The 20,967-nt window shown below is 37.5% G+C and overlaps 1 protein-coding gene across 4 annotated transcripts in view; it reads left to right on the top strand.

Annotated features, from left to right (window-relative positions):
- LOC145540833 (uncharacterized) overlaps positions 1-20,967 on the top strand; it is a 355,745-nt gene that overhangs the window by 99,506 nt on the left and 235,272 nt on the right. The window contains exon 3 of one of the 4 annotated variants that reach the window (XR_014078586.1): positions 20,846-20,947. The exons of the other annotated variants lie outside the window; for them this stretch is intronic. The gene's annotated coding sequence lies outside the window, so the exon portion shown is untranslated. The remainder of the gene's footprint in view (positions 1-20,845; positions 20,948-20,967) is intronic. 4 annotated transcript variants of the gene reach the window in all.

Raw genomic sequence — 20,967 nt, 5'->3', positions numbered from 1 at the left:
AAAGAGAAAATGCATACCACCACCACCAAAGACATCCACATCCCTGGGAATTATGAATATGTTAGGTTGCATGGCAAAAGAGAATTATAGTTACGGATGGAATTAAGATGGCTAATTGCTGACTGTAAGACTGTGAAGTTATCCTGGATTATCTGGGTGAACCAATGAATTAACAAGGGTCCTTAAAAATGAAGTAGGGAAGCAGAAGAAGGGAGACATAGGAGATGTGAGTATAGAAGTCAGAGTCATGCAGTGTAAAGACTTGATCCACAGATACTGGCTTTGAAGATAGAGGAAAGGAGCCATGAGCCGAGGTATGTGGGTGGTCTCTAGCCATTGGAAAAGACAGGGGAAAAATTCTCCATTAAAGTCTCCAGAAAGGAATCTAGTCCTTTTGATGCCTTAATTTTACCCACTGACACCCATATTGAACTTCTGACTTACAAAACTATAAGGTTATATATCTGCACTGTTTTAAGCCACTAAGATTGTGATAATTTGTTATAGCAACAATAGACAACTAATATAATGAATTTATATTGATTCCACTAATCCCAGTCCAATAGCACAGGATTTATTACAGTTTTCCTTCTTTTCGTATTTGTAGCTCCCTTTCCCATTGCTGAAAAACTTGACTCCCATTACGCTCAATGGATGTAGCTACTGGATCAGTGCCAAGCCCACTGGGCCAGCTTCCTAATTTGGGCTCTTTTCCTCTGCTCAGCCACCACTGCTATCTCATGTATGTCTTCCTTATGTGACCCCCAACTAGTGGCTCTTAGACTTAATTATTAAGAAAGAAAGGAAGTATGGAAGGAAGCAAATAGAGAAGGAAGATAAGAGGAAAAGGTATGGAAAGGAGAGAGGAGGCTGAGAGAAAAGAAAAACAGTTAAGTCAGAGATATATGTATTATTTTTTATCCAAAGTCTGTGCATAGGGTCTATAGATGGACCTTAAAGACTCATTGTATCATATACCCCACTCCCTAAATATTCTGAAAAATCAGCATTTGTGTTTGCTTTCCGAGGATATATATAGATCAGTATAGTTTTCATCACTTTCTCAAGAGAGATGCTTGAGCTCTAATAAGTTAAAAAGCACTGAGTTTATAACTATTTAGTTGGAAAGTAGAGCAATGACATAAACATCCTCCTTAAAATCCATTTACAAGCCTCAAGATTGACAAAATAGATTTTCAAAACACTCACAACACAATCAGTCTTGGTGGGAGTTGTTAACATTTTATGTTCTTTATCTCAGTCCTATCTGAGATGACAGGGATCAGAAAAATTTTGATAGGTGCTCAGAATCTCCACATTTCAAAGACTGGTAGTAAGCCATTTAAAGGGAATATTATAGGATTGAGCACCTAATTTTTCCATCTAATGTTGACAACTCCAGCTTCTACAAGGACCTAGGTAAAAAAAAGACCTGGAGAATGACTTTATTGAAGAAAATTCTACCTGGATAATGAATTTATTGAAGAAAATTGTAATACTTAAGTGTACCTACCCTCCCAGTCTTCAAATGAGTCAATGCTTTCACTTTTCTCGCCTTCCCCGAGGCCCACCTTAGAGGAGTCAAAAACCAAGGACTTCAAGGGAAACAGAGATGGAATAAGGAAAAAGAGAATCAGTTGACCACAGTACCCTTGCCCACTGTAGGTGTCTGGGATAAAAACTGTATCAATCTGCAAGGGAAGATCTCTAAATTAGCTAAGAGTTGGCAGTTTTTGGATAATTGCCTGGGCTATAGATTTTAATCACAGAAACAAGACTGTTTTTACAAATTATCAAAAGACTACTTTATTTTCTTTAAAAAATGGAAGAAAAAAGTATGGTACCTACCCTAAATTCCATACAAGAAGTAGAGGAAAAAATATGTCCATGTTTTGTGCTTGAATGGGCCGTGGGGGAAAAATAAATTTGTCTTTTGCTTATTTTCTTGGGTCAGCTCCTGTCAAAAATGGCTCCTTTTATCAAACATGATATTGAAACGGTGGTAGATATTGAACAGCTCATATTTTTCTATTGCCTGCTGGAAAAAGCCCCAAGAAACTTATTTATTCTTTTCTTTTCTTTCTCTTTTCCATCTGATGCATGGGTGGGCAAGTTAGCTTAACTCTAAATCCGCATCCAGCTGTAACATTCTACACTCTGAAAAGCTGTTACTCAAGGGTATTTTAGTCCCCTGTAAGAAGAGGGATTGAGAAAGCCAATGCTTCCAGAACTTTGAGGGATAATTACATAATCATATACCTTGGGGTATTTTAGCTAATTTATTTTGTTTTATGCACCTGAAAAACCACCTAAAACCTTTCAAAATTTCTGGGATTGATCTATTTTAATTCAAATTTACTTTATCTCTAACAGCCAAGGCTATTTTATGAGTGTGCTACTTCCATCCACCTGCCTCCCCCATCACTAAATTACCTTTATTCCATGGAAATACAGTGATTACTAAGAGTAAGAACAAATGGGATAAACATTTTAGAAATCATAAATCCTTTAAAGGGATGAATTTAGTAGTTCCTCTGCCTTTAAGCTTAGTGGTCTTAAATATGGTTCTAAATATATGATCTAGTAAATATTTGTGGGATATCTATTCTGAGCAAGGTCCTGAGTTTGGGACTCAGTAGAGAACCTTCTTAATTGAAATTACTATTATCATCATCATTGTCCTCCTCTTCCTTATCATCTAAAGCAGTTTCATAAACCTTGTCACATTCTTTTCACAGTCTTACAGCTCTTGTGAATAACCCATTTCTAGGTTCTATATAACATATTTCAATCCTGGATTCACAGGACATTGCTGCTTATTGCCTGAAATCACCTGTGCATAGACTTGTCAGATATGTGTGTCTGTGTATATATACACATACATTCATATACACATATATGGATTGCACTAGCTATAGCATAGGAAAGGTAAGGATATTCTGAAATAGGTTTCATAATAGATATAGATATTAAGAAAATATTTAAGTTATTTAAGAAAATAGATATTAAGAAATAGGTTTTTCTGTACTAGTGATGGTTGAAAGAGGCTCTATACTTCTATACATTATTTAGAGGTACAATGGGTAAAATCCCCAACTTATGTGTCAAGCTGACCTGAGATTAGTATTAATTTTATCTATTTCTACCCACCAACTTTATAATCTCACAAAAATTGTTTATCTTTTATCAGCTTAGGTATTCTCATCTGAAAAATGGGACTGATAGAAATATAATCTGCTGCCTTGAATTATGAGTTATTAAATGAGAGAATACACAAGTGCTTAACTTTTTGTCTGGCACATAGTTTATGCTCAATAAATGCTCAATAAATAAGTTGAGGCTTGCTGTATGCTTGTGATCAGGTTAACTTTATATGGCAATGTTAATTCACTTACCATGATTACTTTCTTTTTCTAGATGAAACAAACTGAGAAAATTTAGATGACTAGCTACCTTTGTGCAGCTAGTACCCCTCTCCTAACCATAACATTCTGCTACTTTTATCTTCCTGATGCATAAGTGTGCCCCAAAGTACGCAAGCACAGGCAAGGCTAGGTCATCCATCTTCTCATGACATCTTTGCTTGTGCTCAGCCCTTCAGTTGTGTCTGACTCTTTGCGACCCCATGGACTAGAGCTCGCCAGGCTCCTCTGTCCATGAGGATTCTCCATGCAAGAATACTAGAGTGGGTTGCTATGCCCTCCTCCAGGGGATCTTCCCAACCCAGGGAGCAAACCCAGGTCTCCCACATTGCAGGTGGATTCTTTACCGTCTGAGCCACCAGGGGAGGTGGCCTTTTAGAACCAGGGAATCCTGAAATTGTACAGCTGGAAAGAACCATCAGTAGTAATATTGGAAACGTGATTCTAAATTTTTCACAGTCTCTTGGAGATTTATAGGTTAACAGACTTTTGCATATTTTGTGTATTTTAGTTCTCAACTTCCTATATGTATCTTGAGGCAGATAGAGAAAACTCTATTAATGCCAGTTTACAGTAGAGGAAAAATAAGGATTCAGAGTTTTCTTTGACTCTGTTTGGTCCTCAAGAGAACGACTTGCTGAAGGCCACACATCTGGTAAGGGATAAAACTCTGACTTCAACTCAGCCCTTCTGATTCAAGTGCAATGCCCTTTTATACACATTACTTACTGTGTAAATTATAATACCTCTCATTTATTGACAGCTTCAGTATTTACTCAGTACTCTTCAAGGGTTTTACATGCCTCAATCAAAGCTTTGAAACAAACTTTTTGAGGTGTATATTAACACTCAGTTGTTTTCCTGATAGAGGGGGGAAAAAAAAAGGCCTGGAGAATTTAAGTAAATGACTCAAGATCTAATAGAAAAGAGGTTTAAAAGCAGGCACATGAACTCAGATCCTTCTACTGTAGAAGTTAATTCTCTACCACCATACCACAATGCCTGAAGACTAAGAGAGTGGAGAGCTTTGCCATGGAAGATTTTCATACTAAAGTGAAATCACTCAGTTGTGTCTGACTCTCTGTGACATCATGGAGTGTAGCCTACCAGGTTCTTCCGTCCATGGGATTTTTCCAGGCAAGAATACTGGAGTGATTGCCACTTCCTTCTCCAGGAGATCTTCCCAACCCAGGCATTGAACCAGGGTCTCCCGCATTGTAGGCAGATGCTTTACCATCTGAGCCACCAGGGAAGTCCTTTCATACTAAGGTCTTGCTGAAAACCATTGCTGCTTTCATACACAAATTGTTTTCAAGCTTAAGTAGGTTGTTTAAGATCAAACCACTATCTGGAAGATTCCTTTTCCTCTCTATTCAGATTCAGGCCAGTATCTTATGTACATAATAACTGAATTTAATTTTCATGAAAAAATGCAATGTACCAAATCTCCTGTCACTACATTCTTTCCTACATCTACACACAATCTTAATTAAAGATGGTTCAGAGCAGTGGAAATTGTTTTTTAAAAAGCACAAGGTCCCAAATCCTGGAGTTTTAGTTTTTCTTACTCTCTAGATTCTGAGTGGCCAGTAGTTGAACCTGAAAGATACAATAACTTCCTGTGGAACCTCTCTGAGTTGTTTTTAAAGGGGCAAATTGAGAGGAAAGACATTGATTTTAACATCCACTTATCCTGTAACCCATTGGGTATCCTTCCTGTGATGCACGATGGAGCAGAATTGTTTAAAATGATAGCACTTGGTGGGAGTATAGGTTGGGGGATCATTTCCAGAGGACAGTTTGGCAACATAGAATAAATTGAAAATGTGCAGTCCTTTAACCCAACAGTCCTGCCTTTGACCTTTGCAAAAAACAATGGATTTGGGTTCATGGAGATCTCTACTCTTGAGTATTAAGTACATGGATCTACAAGGATGCACCATCTGCTAAACTCTAGTGAGTCTCTCTTCTGGTTTTAAAATCATGTGGAGGAAGATTTTTAAAAGACACCAAAGTGCGAGTAAAACATGTCCATGTCCAATTAGTCTGGTTTAAACCTGTGCATGAGCATATTTTAAAAGCTCACTAGGTAACTCTAAATATACAGCCAACATCAACATATACCCAACACTGGCCTTAGAGAAAGAACTCCCACACTCTTGTCTTATCTGTAGTACTTAACAAGTTGGGTGACCTTGAGCATAATGTTTAATCTCTCTGAGCTGTCACTTGAAAAACTAAATGAAGATAAAAATATTCATGTGATCAAACTCATGCTATAGATATGGAATTACATGAGAGTATGTATATTAAAGTATTTTGTTAAGTGCTAAGCAAATAATATTATTTTATAAGTTTAACAACCTTCTCTTCCCCCTGCCCAATATGTTATATAACTCAAGATCATTACATTAATAGTGTAACACTATTTCTAGATATGTGGAATATGAGCTGTCTGCATCAAAATCACTTGGGTTAAAAATGCAGAGTAAAAATGAAAAAGAATTTCTAGAGATAGAGCCCCAGACCTGCCTTTTAAATAGCAATCTGTGAGCTCCTGTGAAATAAGATTGAGAACCAGTGCTGAATTCTTACAAGTGGATACGGCAGACTGTGTGGTAACTCTGATATAGGGCAAAGACTGGCAGAAGTTCAAAGGGCAGTAGCCCTAGCAGCATTTGATTAATATTAATAACAAAAGCAGATCAGAAGATATAAATTCACCATCAGGCTTGACCATGTCAAGCTGGATTCTCTAGTGCTCCCCTGACATTCTGTGTTGTGTCTCATATTAAAGGACTTAATCATTGTTTGACTGAAGACAAAAGAGTGGCTTACCATTGGTGAAATTTCACATGTCTTAAATGCATGGGGTTGGTTGTTTTTATATCATCACTCCCCTAATTACACTAAGGGTACATCTTCAGGCCCTTGTGAATGGGTGACTGCTCACTCTGCTTTTCGAGGTCTCTAATTCCACGGACTAATTCAGCACCCTGTCCAGCAGAAGGCTTTCTCATGGCTGGTCCTATTTCCTCTTATGCCTGGAAAGATGTGAATACTGGGTTGAAAATGTCCTGAGATCTTCCTTAGGAAATGTTAAATCCTTAAGTGTTGAATCCTACCTCCAGTAGCACCAACGATCCCACAAACAGAAAAAGAGCTTAATATACTTGCTTCTTGAACAATCAATACTTACTGTTTTAGTACTTGGAATAATTACCTAAGAGATAGTCAGCTCAAGGGGCACAAGGTAACACACACTCTGGCAAAGTTTGCCAAATGTGACTTTCTGTAGAAATAAAGAATACCAGACTGGGAAACTGAAGACTTGGGATAATGTCCTTGTTTTATTTCTTTGTTTTGAAAGTTTTTTTTTTGTTGTTTTTGCCACACCACACGGCATGTGGGATCTTAGTTCCCTGGCCAGGGATCAAACCCAGGCCCCCTGCAGAGGAGGCATGGAGTCTTAACTGCTAACCTGCTAAGTCCTGGGATCATGTCCTTGTACCTATCACTGATGAGCTAAGTCATGTCACCTCTCTGAGCTTCAGTTTACAAATCTGGAAAATGAGGAAAGCAAAACTTTATTCAAACATTTCTCAAAAAACAAAAATGGTGTGAGATTAGATTGATAAAATGAAAGAATCATGTTTGGAAAGCTAGCAACTGTTACAAAAAGTTTTATAGGATTTTACATGACTGCAAACAATGATGCATTAGCTAGTCATCCTTCAAATAATCGATGTTCTCCTCCCAAAATAGTACCCTTTGCAAGCACTCGATGACTACTGATTTCTTTTTTTTTTTAACAGGCAAATCCTATCCTACCATAAACTAAAGCCATAGTTTGGAGTGCAAATGACTTGCAGAGCATCTGCTATTGAGGGGTCGTAATGGCATAAAGCGCTAAGAGCAGATGTGTTTTTCAGCACTTCCAGGGACAGTATAGACTCACAGGGCCCCAAAGCAAAGCTGATGAAGGAGACTAAAGAATAAGAGCAAGGGAGGTGAGAATGTACAAGATTCCTGAGTGCAGGCATGCTAGAGACATTCTTTGGTACAAAATTTGGAAGTTTCGAACTAGGGAATAACCTTCCCTTTCAAAGTCTCCCCTGAATTAAGAGAAGCCTGAATGTGACCCAGGATCTTGATAGCACCTTGCCTGGAACAGTCAGGACATCTTCTTTCCGAAGGTCACAAGGGAGGGTTGCTGGGCTGGGCATTAGCAGAGAAGATTAGTGGCAGGTCAGCCCTTTCACAAGGATAAGCTATTTCTCAATAAAAGTGTGCTGCCTGACAGACTGGGGGCAGGAAACACTAATTCACAGGCTTTTAGTGGCTGACAGACTCCTCACATTCATAACTTGCTCTCTGCTTACAACAGCCATTAAACCAGTGGCAGGAGGCTTAGGCCTCCAAAGAGAGCAAGATGACCTTGGTCAGAGTTGGTGGGGAAGAGGAGAAAGAGGCAGCATGGAGTGACATTTAGATCTACTCTTAGAAGCAGTAAAAATAGAATTAAAATTGTCTGAGACCATTGCCACGTAACCTTAGAAATCTCTCACCCAAATAGCCTGATCTTCTGTGTTCCACATTACAGGCTTTTGGGTGGTCAGAGTCAATATAAGACAAAAAGAGAACCTAGTTAACTCCTTTCCATTACAGTTTCTAGAGAGGATAAGTGGTCTTTTCTTAGATACCAAAATATATTCAGTGGCATATTCAGAGTGAAGATGGTCGTATAGAGATAATTCCTGAAATAAGTCACAGCAGATCTGGAATTCCTACAAAGTAATTTATCATGCTACAGTTTGAATATACTTTGTCACTTTTAAAGCTAAAAAAGTAAAATATTTTTTGCCTGTAACTGAAATTACAGGCAAAATAAAATACATTGTAGTTATCATAATGCTAGTATTAAAAATATGTATTAGATTACTTATGCACCAGGCATTGTACTAAATGCCTCATGGGGATTTTCTCATTTAACCCTCACAAGAACTCCACAAGACTGGATGATTTGTTTCCCTGTTTTGTTGAAAATAAAACCAAGACTCAGTAAGGTCAAGAGACGTGTTTTGATTGCACAGTTAGTAGGAGGCAGAGCTGATATTCAAACTAACTCTCAGGATTACTAACTCAGTAATCCTGTAGATGTAGTCAGACTCTAATGAGATGTAGTCAAGCAAACAGGTTATAAGTATAAACCGTGGAGGCCAGAGTGTCTGGGCTCAGTGTGTGTGTGTGTGTGTGTGTGTGTGTGTGTGTGTGTGTGTGTGTGTTCAGTCACGTCCAACTCTTTGCGACCGCATGGACTGTAGCCCACCAGGCTCCTCTGGCCGTAGAATTCTTCAGGCAAGAAAACTGGAGTGGAGTGCCGTTCCTTATTCTATGGGATCTTCTTGATCCAGGGATCAAACTCATGTCTCTTGTGTCTCCTGAACTGGTAGGTGGATTCTTTACCACTAGCACCACCTGGGAAGCCCAGGTTAAATACAGGCATTGCCATTTACTAGCTGTGAAACTCTGGGCAGTTACCTCATCTCCTTGCTTTAATTTCCTCATCTGTAAAAGTGTTGTCAGAGCTTGCTATGAGAATAAACTAAGTATGCAAAAGATGTAAAACAATGTCTGTCTTGTAGTTTAGTCTTCACACATGGTAACTAGTATTACTATTAAGTGGAGAATCAGAAGAAAACATTTTAAGTAAAATATAGTCTAGAATCTGGACCTATCCCTTATGATTCAAAAAATAAATGCAGAAAACCTACTATGAGCCAGGCATTGTCACACTTGCTGGGAAAATAATGATGAAAAAGTCTGATCTGGTCCCTGATAACAAAAGTACAGGTTCCATAATAAATAAACAAAGCCTATTCAACTGTTACAAAATGTTATAAGTATTTCATAGTGTTATGCAGATGAGGGCAAGAGGAGAAGGGGCAACAGAGGATGAGACAGGCTATCGATCCACACTGTCTACCATGCACCTGTTCCCACAACCAGGGGGCACACAGTCAATGGTGCAAAAAAGTACCATGACTTTACATCACACTCTATCCAAGGATGAACCCTGGATGGATTGAATTCCTAAATGGGAAGGATAAATTAATAAAAGTTTAATGGGGAATAGTTTTATGACCTTAAGATTAGGAAGCATTTCTAAAATCAGGACTCAAAAGTTACAAACCACAAAGAAAAGCATCAGAGGATTTTAATAGATCAAAATTAAAATAACGGTATAACAAAAAAAGATAGCATAGACAAAGTTAACAGACAGGTGCCAGACTCAGAAAAGATAATTGCTTAATTAATCACTGACAAAGAATTAATTAGAATTCCCACAAAACAGTAAGAAAATGCTGTGAACCTAAAAAGAATGGACTGATGATTTGAATAGCACATGAGGAAAAACTTGAAAGACTACTCAGAAGAGATGCTCAACTTCAACACTGATCGGAGTGATGCAGATAACAACAGCCACAAGACATAATTGTACACAGTTAGAATGCTGCTGCTGCTGCTGCTGCTGCTAAGTCGCTTCAGTCGTGTCCGATTCTGTGTGACCCCATAGACGGCAGCCCACTAAGCTCCGCCGTCCTTGAGATTCTCCAGGCAAGGATACTGGAGTGGGTTGCCATTTCCCTCTCCAGTGCATGAAAGGGAAAAGTGGAAGTGAAATCGCTCAGTCGCATCCGACTCTTAGCGACCCCATGGACTGTAGCCTACCAGGCTCCTCTGTCATTAAAAACATGAATCCCACATGCTTGTGATGATAGATCAAAATGAAAACCTTCATGATCCCCAGATAGGACAAAAGCTAGCAAGCCACTTTAGAAAAAAAAAAATCATGTTACATTTATCACATTAGTTTTGCCCATACTCTAAATATAGCACTTATGCTTTTATGTATAGGTCTCAGAGAAGCTTGTACTGGTACACAAAAGGCCATGTACACTACTGTTTATCTGCCTTTTCTTCACATAGTATTAGAGAGGTAGGAGCAATCTATGGTCTGTCAATAAGAAAGCATGTTAATAAAATGAAACATTCTACTCATTGCATAAGATTTATACTGTGCAGTGATCAGAAGGAGTGATTTGTATTTACATGTGGTGATGTGGTTTGTTCTCTAAAACATGATGTTAAGGGGAAAAATTATAGAAACAATACTTACAATACAATACAATTTATCATACTTCAAATGGCATAAACCCACTCAGCAAACTATATATTTTCCAGACTTTCATATACGTAAATAAATATATTAAAGTATATTGGAAGGAAATACTTGAATAGAAAATTTATAGGTCCCCATCAGGAGAGAGAAATAAGATTATAAATGTAAAATACAGATAAAATAAATGATAAAACAAATAAAATACATGATGACTATGTACTATGAATATTGGAGTGGGTATGGCTATCTGAAGTCAGGAGAAAAATAGTGAAAGTCATATATAATGATATTTTACCACTTTTGAGCACTTACTATATGCCTAACTCTGCACTATGCACTTTCCATTAATTATCACATTTAACTGTCATAGAGCATTGCCTAGTAAGTATTGCATAGCTATTTTAGGAAGGCGAAATTTGGGGTATCAGGAAGCAAAATTGCCAAAGTTTACAAGGATGATAAGGGGTTGATCTAGAATGGATACCTAGGATATCATTTGAGTCCAAACCCTGTGTTCTCATCTCTGTTGTCTTGCTTTTTAAGAGAGACTCCTATGTGAATGTGCATAGAAGATGATAATAAAGTAAAAGATTATTTTGGCTTAGAGTGTCTATGAATCATTTTAGTTTTGAATTTCCAAATACTAATCATCATGGAAAATCTTAGGTAACACAATTCATCTAAATTTGAATATGCTGTACTTCCTTTTGCATAAGGAAGCAGTGGATTGGGATGAGACCTCCAAACCCTAGCATTATGTCTGACACATGCTAGGTACCAAGTGATGGTTCTCCAAACAATACAATGGCTCAATCAAGAGATATGCTTAAGTTGGAACTGAAGTGGAGTATAAAGTAGCTCAACTTTTAAACAATAGGCATGTCTAGACAAAGAGATTAGAATCAAACTAAATTAAAGATTTTGTCATAGATGGTGGAATCACAAAGGGTTTAATTTATTTGGACATGTGATGTGTCAGTGTAAGCAAGTGTTGAGACAGAATCGGTGGGAAAATTGATTGTGATTCCATCAGTGAATTGAAGTAAGACCATAGGTCAGATGTCATGGACAGCACAACCAGTCTTACTGAGACCATTGCCCTTTGTCAGCTGCATATTATATTTTCTGCCAGCCTTATCCATGATGCCATCCCCTGGGCAGTAAGGGGCCCCTGTTTCTAGAGTCAGGTCCTGTTCTTCAGTGTAAGAGTTTGCCTTTTCTTTCTTCTAAGAATACACAGCCTGTTTTATGGCTATACTTTAGGGGTAGGTATGCTTTAAGCTTGAGGAGTTTCATGAAATAGTTATGAGCTGATTGTAGGGAGTAGCTGAGGTTCATTTACATCAATATGTCAGTACTCCAGGGTCTTGTAACAGCAATGCTCAGATTCTCAAGCCAGGGTGTGAAGTGTGTGTCTATGTTTCCATTCACCTGTTAATATTCAGTGTTTCCCAACTTAAAGGATGATAGGGAAAAGAAAGGAAAGAAAGAAAAATCCTTATGAAAGAGTAAGCAGAGGCAAGTCATATTATCAGTTAGCATGGAAATGAAAACAGGGTAACCCCAGAATGTGGCATGCAGCTGGAGAAAGCTCAGGAATAGAAATAATATGTGGATTATATTTCTGAAGTTTCCAGTAATGTGCTGAGTGACTTTGGATTAGTCATTTAACTTCACTTTGCTTTGCTTCATTCAGGAAAACTTCACTCAGTTTTCTTGTCTGTCAAGTAAGAATAATTATACTTATTTTGCATGACTCATAAGACTCTTAAGGGGAAAAGAGTGCAGAGGAGCCTGGTGGGCTATAGTCCATATGATCACAAAGAGTCGGACACAACTGAAAAATCTTAGTACACAAGGTAATATAAGGAGACTGTTTGGAAAATGTTGTATAACTGCTTCAGTCATCAATAATCAACTGTAACTGATTGTTGATTAATAATCAATAATTACTAATGGTAATATGTGGCCAAAGAAGGTGCATTTTAATTGACAATGGGTTAAACATATCAAGAGAAAATTTTATTCTCACCTATGTGGAAATACAGTATATAGGTGAAGTGAAAGTGTGAACATGAGAAATCTTGGAAATATTCATTCCAAAAGGAATGGAAATATATTTTGTCACACAGAGAATCATAACAGTGTGAGAATATCTAACAGGAGATGCCTTAAGGCCAAGAAAATATATAGAGAAATAAGGGATGTTCAAGAAATAATTAGGTGTCTTCATGAGGGAAATAAGATTGTATATTGTGAGAAAGAGAAAAAGATAGAACATGAGAAATGAATAATAAGATGACCCAGGAAGATCTGATGGAAGAGTTCTTGCTTTGCTCAAGAGAAGTTTGTTGAATGTTATTAATGAATGTGTGGATGCATAAAGGAAGGATCCCATTCCATATGGTCACCCATGTATCTTTCATAAAATGAGATAGTTTGTGTCCAAATGTTGAGTCTAAGAGTTAAAAGGCTCTTGGAGATTGATTAGCAATTCTCTACTTCATCCAGGAATGATGGATGTGTATTTAATTACTTTCAGAGAAGGGGAGCTCACTACCTTCTAAGCTGTCCTCTGTTAGTATCGCCTGGAGCTGACATTTGTGGCTGCGCCATGTATAACAGATGGCTTTTATTCTACATATCAAAAATACACTCTGTCCATCTCCCAACATTTTCTGAGTCCCTTCTCTGTGCAGGCACTATACAAAGCAGTGGGGGTTTGAAGATGGAAAATGTATCCTTAAATGATTCATAGATGTAGAATGCAAAAATGATTGTAACTATGGGGAAAGTAGGACCATACCTTCCTCTGGAGTCCTTCAAGTACTTGAACACAATACTTTAATGCAATGTCTGAGTCTTTCCTTAATCTTTTAACATAAATGTATAATTTATCACCATTTATTTAATATTTTTCCAAATCTTCTCATGTTCTTACTTTTTTTTCTTTTCTGAACATGAGCCAGGTTTTTAAAGTTTATATTAATATATTGTATTCAAAATGTTAAAGTAAATGAGCGGTTAATTTTTTAGAGCTTTGTATTTGCCTAAAATAAGAAATGCTGGTACTCCATGATCATGTGGAAGAATAAACCTGGGGACTCACCAGTAGCCAAGCTTTTGCTGGTATCATAGTTAAACTCTCAAAAATAGAAAACAGTTACAGATTTTCATACTTTGGGCAGCATGATGTAATAAGCAAACCTTGACCTTAGAGAAAAAAAAAATCTGGATTTGAATCCTGTCTCTGTCATTTATTAGCTGCAAAAACTTGGTGCCATATTATGCCGCTGTCTGAACATATTTGATCATATTTAAAATAGGAATATTATCTACCTATTTCACATGGTACTGAGAAGAAAAATGAAAACAAAATGAGATCATATTTTTGTAAGTGCTTCATAAACAATAAAATGTAATGCAAATATAATATGGCATTGCTATTCTTATAATAAAATGGTTGACACAGAATAAAATGTTCCATTCAGTAATTACCTGAAGTCAGTGAACGCGTGTTATAGTCAAACAAATTAAAATCCCAGTGATGGTAATAGGTACCATTTATTGAAGTTTTATTAGGTGCCAGGCAGGACCGGGTGCTCTACAAACATTATCCCATTTGGTTCCTGAGATACAGACAACGATGTGTGTTTCTTTGTCCTTCTGGGCACAAGCAAGGGTACACGTCCCAACTTTGCTTGTAGTACATCAGGGTTGTGTGATTGAATACTGTCCTAGCTAGGAACGACCGTTGCTGCCTATTAGATGTGTGTGTGTGTTCAGTCATTCAGTCATGCCTGACTCTTTTCAATCCCAGGGACTATAGCCCACCAGGTTCCTTTGTCCTTGTGATTTTCCAGGCAAGGATACTAGAGCAGGTTGCCATTTCCTACTCCAGGGGATCTTCCTGATCCAGGGATCAGATCCAAGTCTCTTGTGTCTCCTGTGTTGGCAGGCAGATTCTTTACCACTAGCGCCATCTGGGAAGCCCAGAAGCATGGAAGGCCGGCTGTTTCCACCTGGTTCTGAACCAGGGACCTTTAGCATTTAAGACAAATGCCGAGATCAGTCTCTTGTGCCATGCACTGAGAATTACTAGGTTACAATTCCACTGTCAGCCCTTGGTAATGGATCAGGACCCAGTGAACCAGTGAAGTTGCTCAGTCGTGTCCGACTCTACCAGGCTCCTCCATCCATGGAATTTTCCAGGCAAGAGTACTGGAGTGGGTTGCCATTTCCTTCTCCAGGGGATCTTTCCGACCCAGAGGTTGAACCCAGATCTCCCTCATTGAAGGCAGACACTGTACCATCTGAGCTACCAGGGAACCTTCTCTCAAAAGCCCCCATGCTCACCTGACATGTTGTGATGGGTTGTGAGCAAAAAATAAACTTTTGTTGTGTTAAGCTACTAAAGTTTTAGAACTGTTTATTATAGAATCTAGCATTAATTATCCTGATTATGAAAGTTCCCTGAAACATTTACTTTTTGCCACAATCAGTAAAAAATGTCCATACGATCCCACCACTGTATGTATCTACCTATAAGCAACTAGGCTTATGAACTTTGTTTTCCTCCTTTCCTAACCATAGGGATTTGTGTTTGCTTTGTTCATTGCTTTCTCTTAATTTTATAGAAGAGGATTCAATCAATATTTGTTAAATAAATCTGTAAAAGTAAAAAAAAAAAATCTTTTTAATGTAGATCATTGCTTTTAATCCCGGTTTTCCAGGGGAGGAAATTGTATTGCTGATTTACACACTCTCAAATACTATATGGAATTGCCTCATTTGACCACACCAAACCTGCAGTTAAAGATGATGACCATGTTTTATCAACTGTAGCTTTCTATTATCGAGATTTTCTCTCTACTTAAGAACACATTTTGTAGCTCATAATGAAGGACCTCAAGGGCGAATAAGTTACTTCCAGATCATCCGGTGAAGTTATGGGATCGACATAAGCTTAACATTAATAAATTCTATTCCATTCCCTCTAGCCAACCAGATAGAGTTTGCTGTCTCATGGACCATTATTCCCAGGAGACCAAACAAGAAAGATCTGAGAAAAAAAATAGAAAATGAAATGTTTAAGGGGAGAGCAGAAAACCTTACTGATTTCCATTTTTCTCTAAGCCACTATAAGAAATTAAAGGGAAGAAAATTACTGCTAATTAAATGCAATAAATCACATTTAGTCCTAATAAGGACATAAAAGGTTATTTTCCTTATTTTTACAGGTGAAACCTCAAGAATCAACAAGTTGAAGGCTATTATATAATTTCACAGAGCCATTACATAGTGCACCCCGGTTCTAATCTATTTCTTTGATCTTAAAGACATCAGCTGGCTCAGTTAATATTATATCCATGGCATATTACCATGAATTTGCTACACCAAATAGTAGCAGAAACACTGTTGTAATGGGTAATAATTAAGGGCAGAGTTTGTAAGAAAGTCAGAATTGGGACTGAAATTTGACCGTGCTATTAACTTCCTGTAAGATCTTGGATGGTTTGATTCGATTGACTTCTCTAGACTTGAATTTCCTCTAGTGTATGATGCAGGTTGCTGGTACTAACTGAGTTAATATGTCACAAATCTTTCATGGTGACTCGCATAGTAAAAGCTCAAAAAGTACAACTACTTGCATTATTAGTACTCAAATTAATATCTCTTTGAAAGCTTTTTGATACTAAAGATTTTGCTCGTGCCTTCCCGGACTTTAATAATAGATACTTGTCTTTCTCTGGATTCAGTTCGTTTGTTTAATATAAATTTGTCAAGGACATGGACAGTATTAGTTATCGGGGATAGATAAATAAATAAAGTACACTTCCATCATTAAAGCTCTTTGAGATGATATACCATTGATAGCACTTAGCGACAAAAAGCGACAGGGAAGAATAACAAAAAAAATATCACAGAACCAACATAGTAGTTCCTTAAAAGTACAAAAGCTCATTTCTGTGAAACACAATTTAAAACCATAATGAGAGGAAGCTGGGTTTCAGCTCCAATATGTAAAGAACTTGGAAGCCAACACTCATTTTTACAGCAAAATAAACCTTGACAAACTGAAAAATCAAAGACTTTTCTTGGAATTAGCAGCTAATGGGATTTGCAGGGTAAACTTCCACCCTGAAATCCGGAGAAGCAGGCTTGTATATAGAGAGAAAACCAAGTTCTGTTTACTTGGAGCAGAAGCTGCTGGAGCCATACACCTGTCAGAACACATCAAAGGCATTTTGGTGAGCAGCTGGAGACAGTGTGGATGAGCTTGAGAGTGAGAAATTTCTGATTACTGCACTCTTAGGGACATGCCCACACATTGTGGTCTTTACCTTGAGAACCCTATGAGGTTCTCAGGATGAAAAAAGGAGAAAGAATTCCTCATGGCTCTGGCAGAAAAATTCACACTGCAGTTGACCCTTTGGTTTGAACAGAACAGGTTTACTTATAGGTAGATTTTTTTTTCAATAAATACAAACTACAGTGCTACATGATCCTTAGTGGCTGAATCTGTGAATGTGGAACCACGGATGTGGATGGCCTACTGCGAAGGTATTAAGTGGATTTCCAACTGTATGAGTGTCGGTGCCCACCACTCCCGTGTTGTTCAAGGGTCACCTGTAATATTTGTTGATATTCCACCTTCAAGGTGATAGAGCATAACTCCCAACTCCTTAAGTGTGGGCTGCGTACAGTGCTTTCTTTCTAGAGAGTACAGTATTAAAGGGACGAAATAATAGCTCATCAAGAAGAAAACTACCCCAGCCAGATAATCAAGGTTAATATCAATAGTACCAAATCAGGTTGATGATGTGTACTTGATGTGATGTGATGAGAATAGTGCTTTACATCAAAACCCAAGATGCCACTCTAAGAATGCATTGTCATTTTAACTAATCTTGAAAAAGGCAGGCAATTGGAGAACATTCTACAAAATTCCTGACCAGTACTCAAAACTGTCGAGGTCAAAAACAGTCTCAGGAACTGTTACTGCCCAGATGAGCCCAAGGAGATAGGATGAGTAAATATAAGGTGCTATCCTGAAATGGATCCTAGAACACATGTCAAAACAGAGTATTAGGTGAAAACTGAGGAACTCTGAATAAAATGTGTTGTTGTTCAGTCACTTAGTCGTATCCGACTCTTTGTGACTCCATGAATGGCACTACATCAGGCTTCCTTGTCCTTCACTGTCTCCCAGAGTTTGCTCAAGCTCATGTCTGTTGAGTCAGTGATGCCATTCAACCATCTCATCCTCTGTCTCCCGCTTCTCCTCCTGCACTCAATAAAGTGTCTTTATTTTTAAATGAGATACCATTAACTACCCATTTGTATGGCTAAAACTAAAAAGAGTGGTAATAATCAGTACTGGCAAGTATGTGGAACAACTTTAGCTCTTGTAAGCTATGTGAAATGGTACAACCCCCTTGAAAACAATTTTAGTTTCTTACAAAGTTAAACATACACCCTACTATGAGACCCAGAAATTCAAATTCTCCGTATTCACTTCAAATAAACAAAATCATACATTCTCGCTAATATTTGTACACATATATTTTATTTGCAATGGCCAAAAAACTGAACACAAGCCACATGTCCCTTTGCAGGTGAGTGAATAAACAGATCTTGGTATATTCATTCATCAGAATACTTTATCTGTGATATAAAAAGACAAACTGATATGTGCAACAACATAAATGAATCTAAAAAACTTGATGCTGAATAAAAGAAACCAGAAAAAGATGTACATTGTGCAGAATCACATTTATATAACATTCCATAAAATGCAAATTATAGTGAGAGAAATCAAATTAGTGGTTTCCTGGAAGTGGGAGTAGAGAGATGGTGGATTACAAAGGGCTCAAGGAAACTTTGAAAAGCGATGGGAATATTTGCTGCTTGTTTCACAGATACATATACATATGCAACTATATATAATTGCATAATTGTATATATAGCTTATTGGATGTCATTTATTCCTCACAGTTCATTTAAAAATGAGAAAAGTTTTGAAAATATGTTGTCTATTTTATTGTCAATAATTTCTAATGCCACAAGCAATGGACTGTCTTATAAATACAATAATTGGAAAATATTTCATCTGTCTTTAAATGAAATGTATGGGTGAAGCCATATGTGTACATTAGATAAGATGAAACTGCTCTACTTTAAGTGAGGTTAGGTGTCTTGGAATCTTTGTACTCTTACTGTCCCCTGCCTTCCACCCCAGCCCTAACACTACTTCAGCATTCCCCACAGAACTTGGACTGTGACTAAATAAACATCTGACTCCATGTTTTTTTCTAAGTTTAAATTTGCAGGTCTGTTTATGCTAATCAATGACCATAGCAGTCTCAGCTTTGATAGTAAAGCATGATTGCTTTGGATAAGTCATTTCATTTCTCTGGATCTCAGTCTACTCATTTGTTTAAAAAATTAGAGGGATGAACTATGTTTCTTATGGTTACTGACTTGCCCAGTAATAGATCCTAAATAATATATGAATGAAAAAAGTACAGATTAAAAACTTCTCAAAGTTCAATGAAGGAAATGGAAACTAATCTAGATATTTCAAAGAGGAAAGGATTTAATACAGGAAATTAAATTCTAGCAAAACCTTTTGAAGGACAGGGGTAGACATGGTCAGGGAAGATGCCGATACTACTTGGGAATCCAAGAGACACAAAAATCGCAGATAATTTTCTGCCAATTATATCAGCTGTGGGGAGCACTGAAGTAAGTAATTTACAGGAGAATGTATGCAAGTCACTGAGAAAATGTCACATCTGCCTTCTGTTTAAGCCCAGAATCAGCTGCTGCCAGAGTGAGAATGCCTTCCCTTTTTTTCTCACTTTCCAAATATCTTGCCTGTAATTCTCACTGGTAAAAACCTAAATTGGAATAGGCTGATTAAAAAAAAAGTCTAGGAAATGTGGATTTTTGCCTTCTAGTTGCTATGATAGAGGAAATAGCTTAATATGGTAAGATGCTAACAGATAATCTGGTGCAGGCAGTATTTAATATGATAAATGAAGAGCCAGCGTTTACGGAGAGTAAAAATACTAATGAACAGTCACTAAATATTTGTTCATTGAATGAATGAGTATATTCAGTGGAGCTTGAAATTATAAGGATAGACTCTATAAAGAATCGAAATCCAAGCAAGTCTTATATATGTGAATATCTTCATAAAAATCAAGTAGAGAGATCTGTGTATCTGTCTGCTTTAGCTGTATAACAAATCATTCCAGCTGGATGTTAATTTAGTTCACAATTCTGTGGGTCAGCAATTTAGTCTGGACTCCGCTGAATTTTTCTGGTCTCCTCTCAGCTCACTCATTTATGCAGTGTAGTCAGCTGCCCACAATGGCCTGAGAGTTGGTTTGTCTAGGTGACTTCAGATATAAAGAGTCAACTTTGCTCCAGGAGGCTTCTTGTTCTCCAGTATGTTAGAGCGAGCTTATTTTCCTGGAAGCTTACCAGGTGTCAGAGAGAGAGGAAGAAAATAGAAATACACAAAATTTGTTGATGCCTAGGCTATAAGGAGGTACACTATGTCAAATCCATGACAGTCTACTGATTTAAAAAAGGTCATAAAGTCAGTTCAGATTCAAAAACAATTGAATTGTTTAACCAAAAAAAGACACATTTTTTTCTTTTTATTGTACACTACTATGGTCTGCTAATTAATTCAACCAATAATTAAAGCTGTGTAGATGGCAGTGTTATTTATAGAGTGGAAGATCAGGACATGTTGGAGCGTAGTTATGTGAATATAGTCTGATTCTGCCATTTTAGGTAGTGTTAGTTTATAGAATCCTGTGTTCACAACATTATATAAAGCAGGAAGCAGAGATAATCTTCATCTAGAAGATTTGTTTAGTTTTACAGATGACAGTTATTTGACCCAGAAATGTTAAGTGAGTTTTTCTAGGTCTTACATCTATCAGGTGCATTCAAACAGAACTGAAACCCTGCCACTGTGTCTATTAGTACAGGGCCTTGAATGTCCAAGAAAAAAATGTTTTGACTTCTTAGGAGTACAGAGTGGATTTATAAGACTTATAATTAGGAAAGTATATGTTTGTGTATGTGTGATGTGTGCATTTGATACATGCATGCGTGCACGTGCACACACATGCACAGTAGGAAAAGGAGACATGAGAGTATAATTGTGCATAGGCCTTCTGCCTAATTTTAATTTGGCTCACCTCCTTATTTCATTTAGACCCCAAGTAGAAGTTATTCCCCGAGCTAATTCATACATACTGTTTAGCACACACCGTCTGCTTCTGGAACCTGCAGCTGCACATGACATGTGTCCTGTAAGGTAACTAGTTTCTGATATTG

This window comes from Giraffa tippelskirchi, chromosome 1 (assembly GCF_054371585.1).
Source record: "Giraffa tippelskirchi isolate mGirTip1 chromosome 1, T2T-mGirTip1v1.2.pri, whole genome shotgun sequence".
Lineage (NCBI taxonomy): Eukaryota > Metazoa > Chordata > Mammalia > Artiodactyla > Giraffidae > Giraffa > Giraffa tippelskirchi.
The sequence above is the reverse complement of the archived record's forward strand: the minus strand, read 5'-3'. Positions and strand labels throughout refer to the sequence as shown.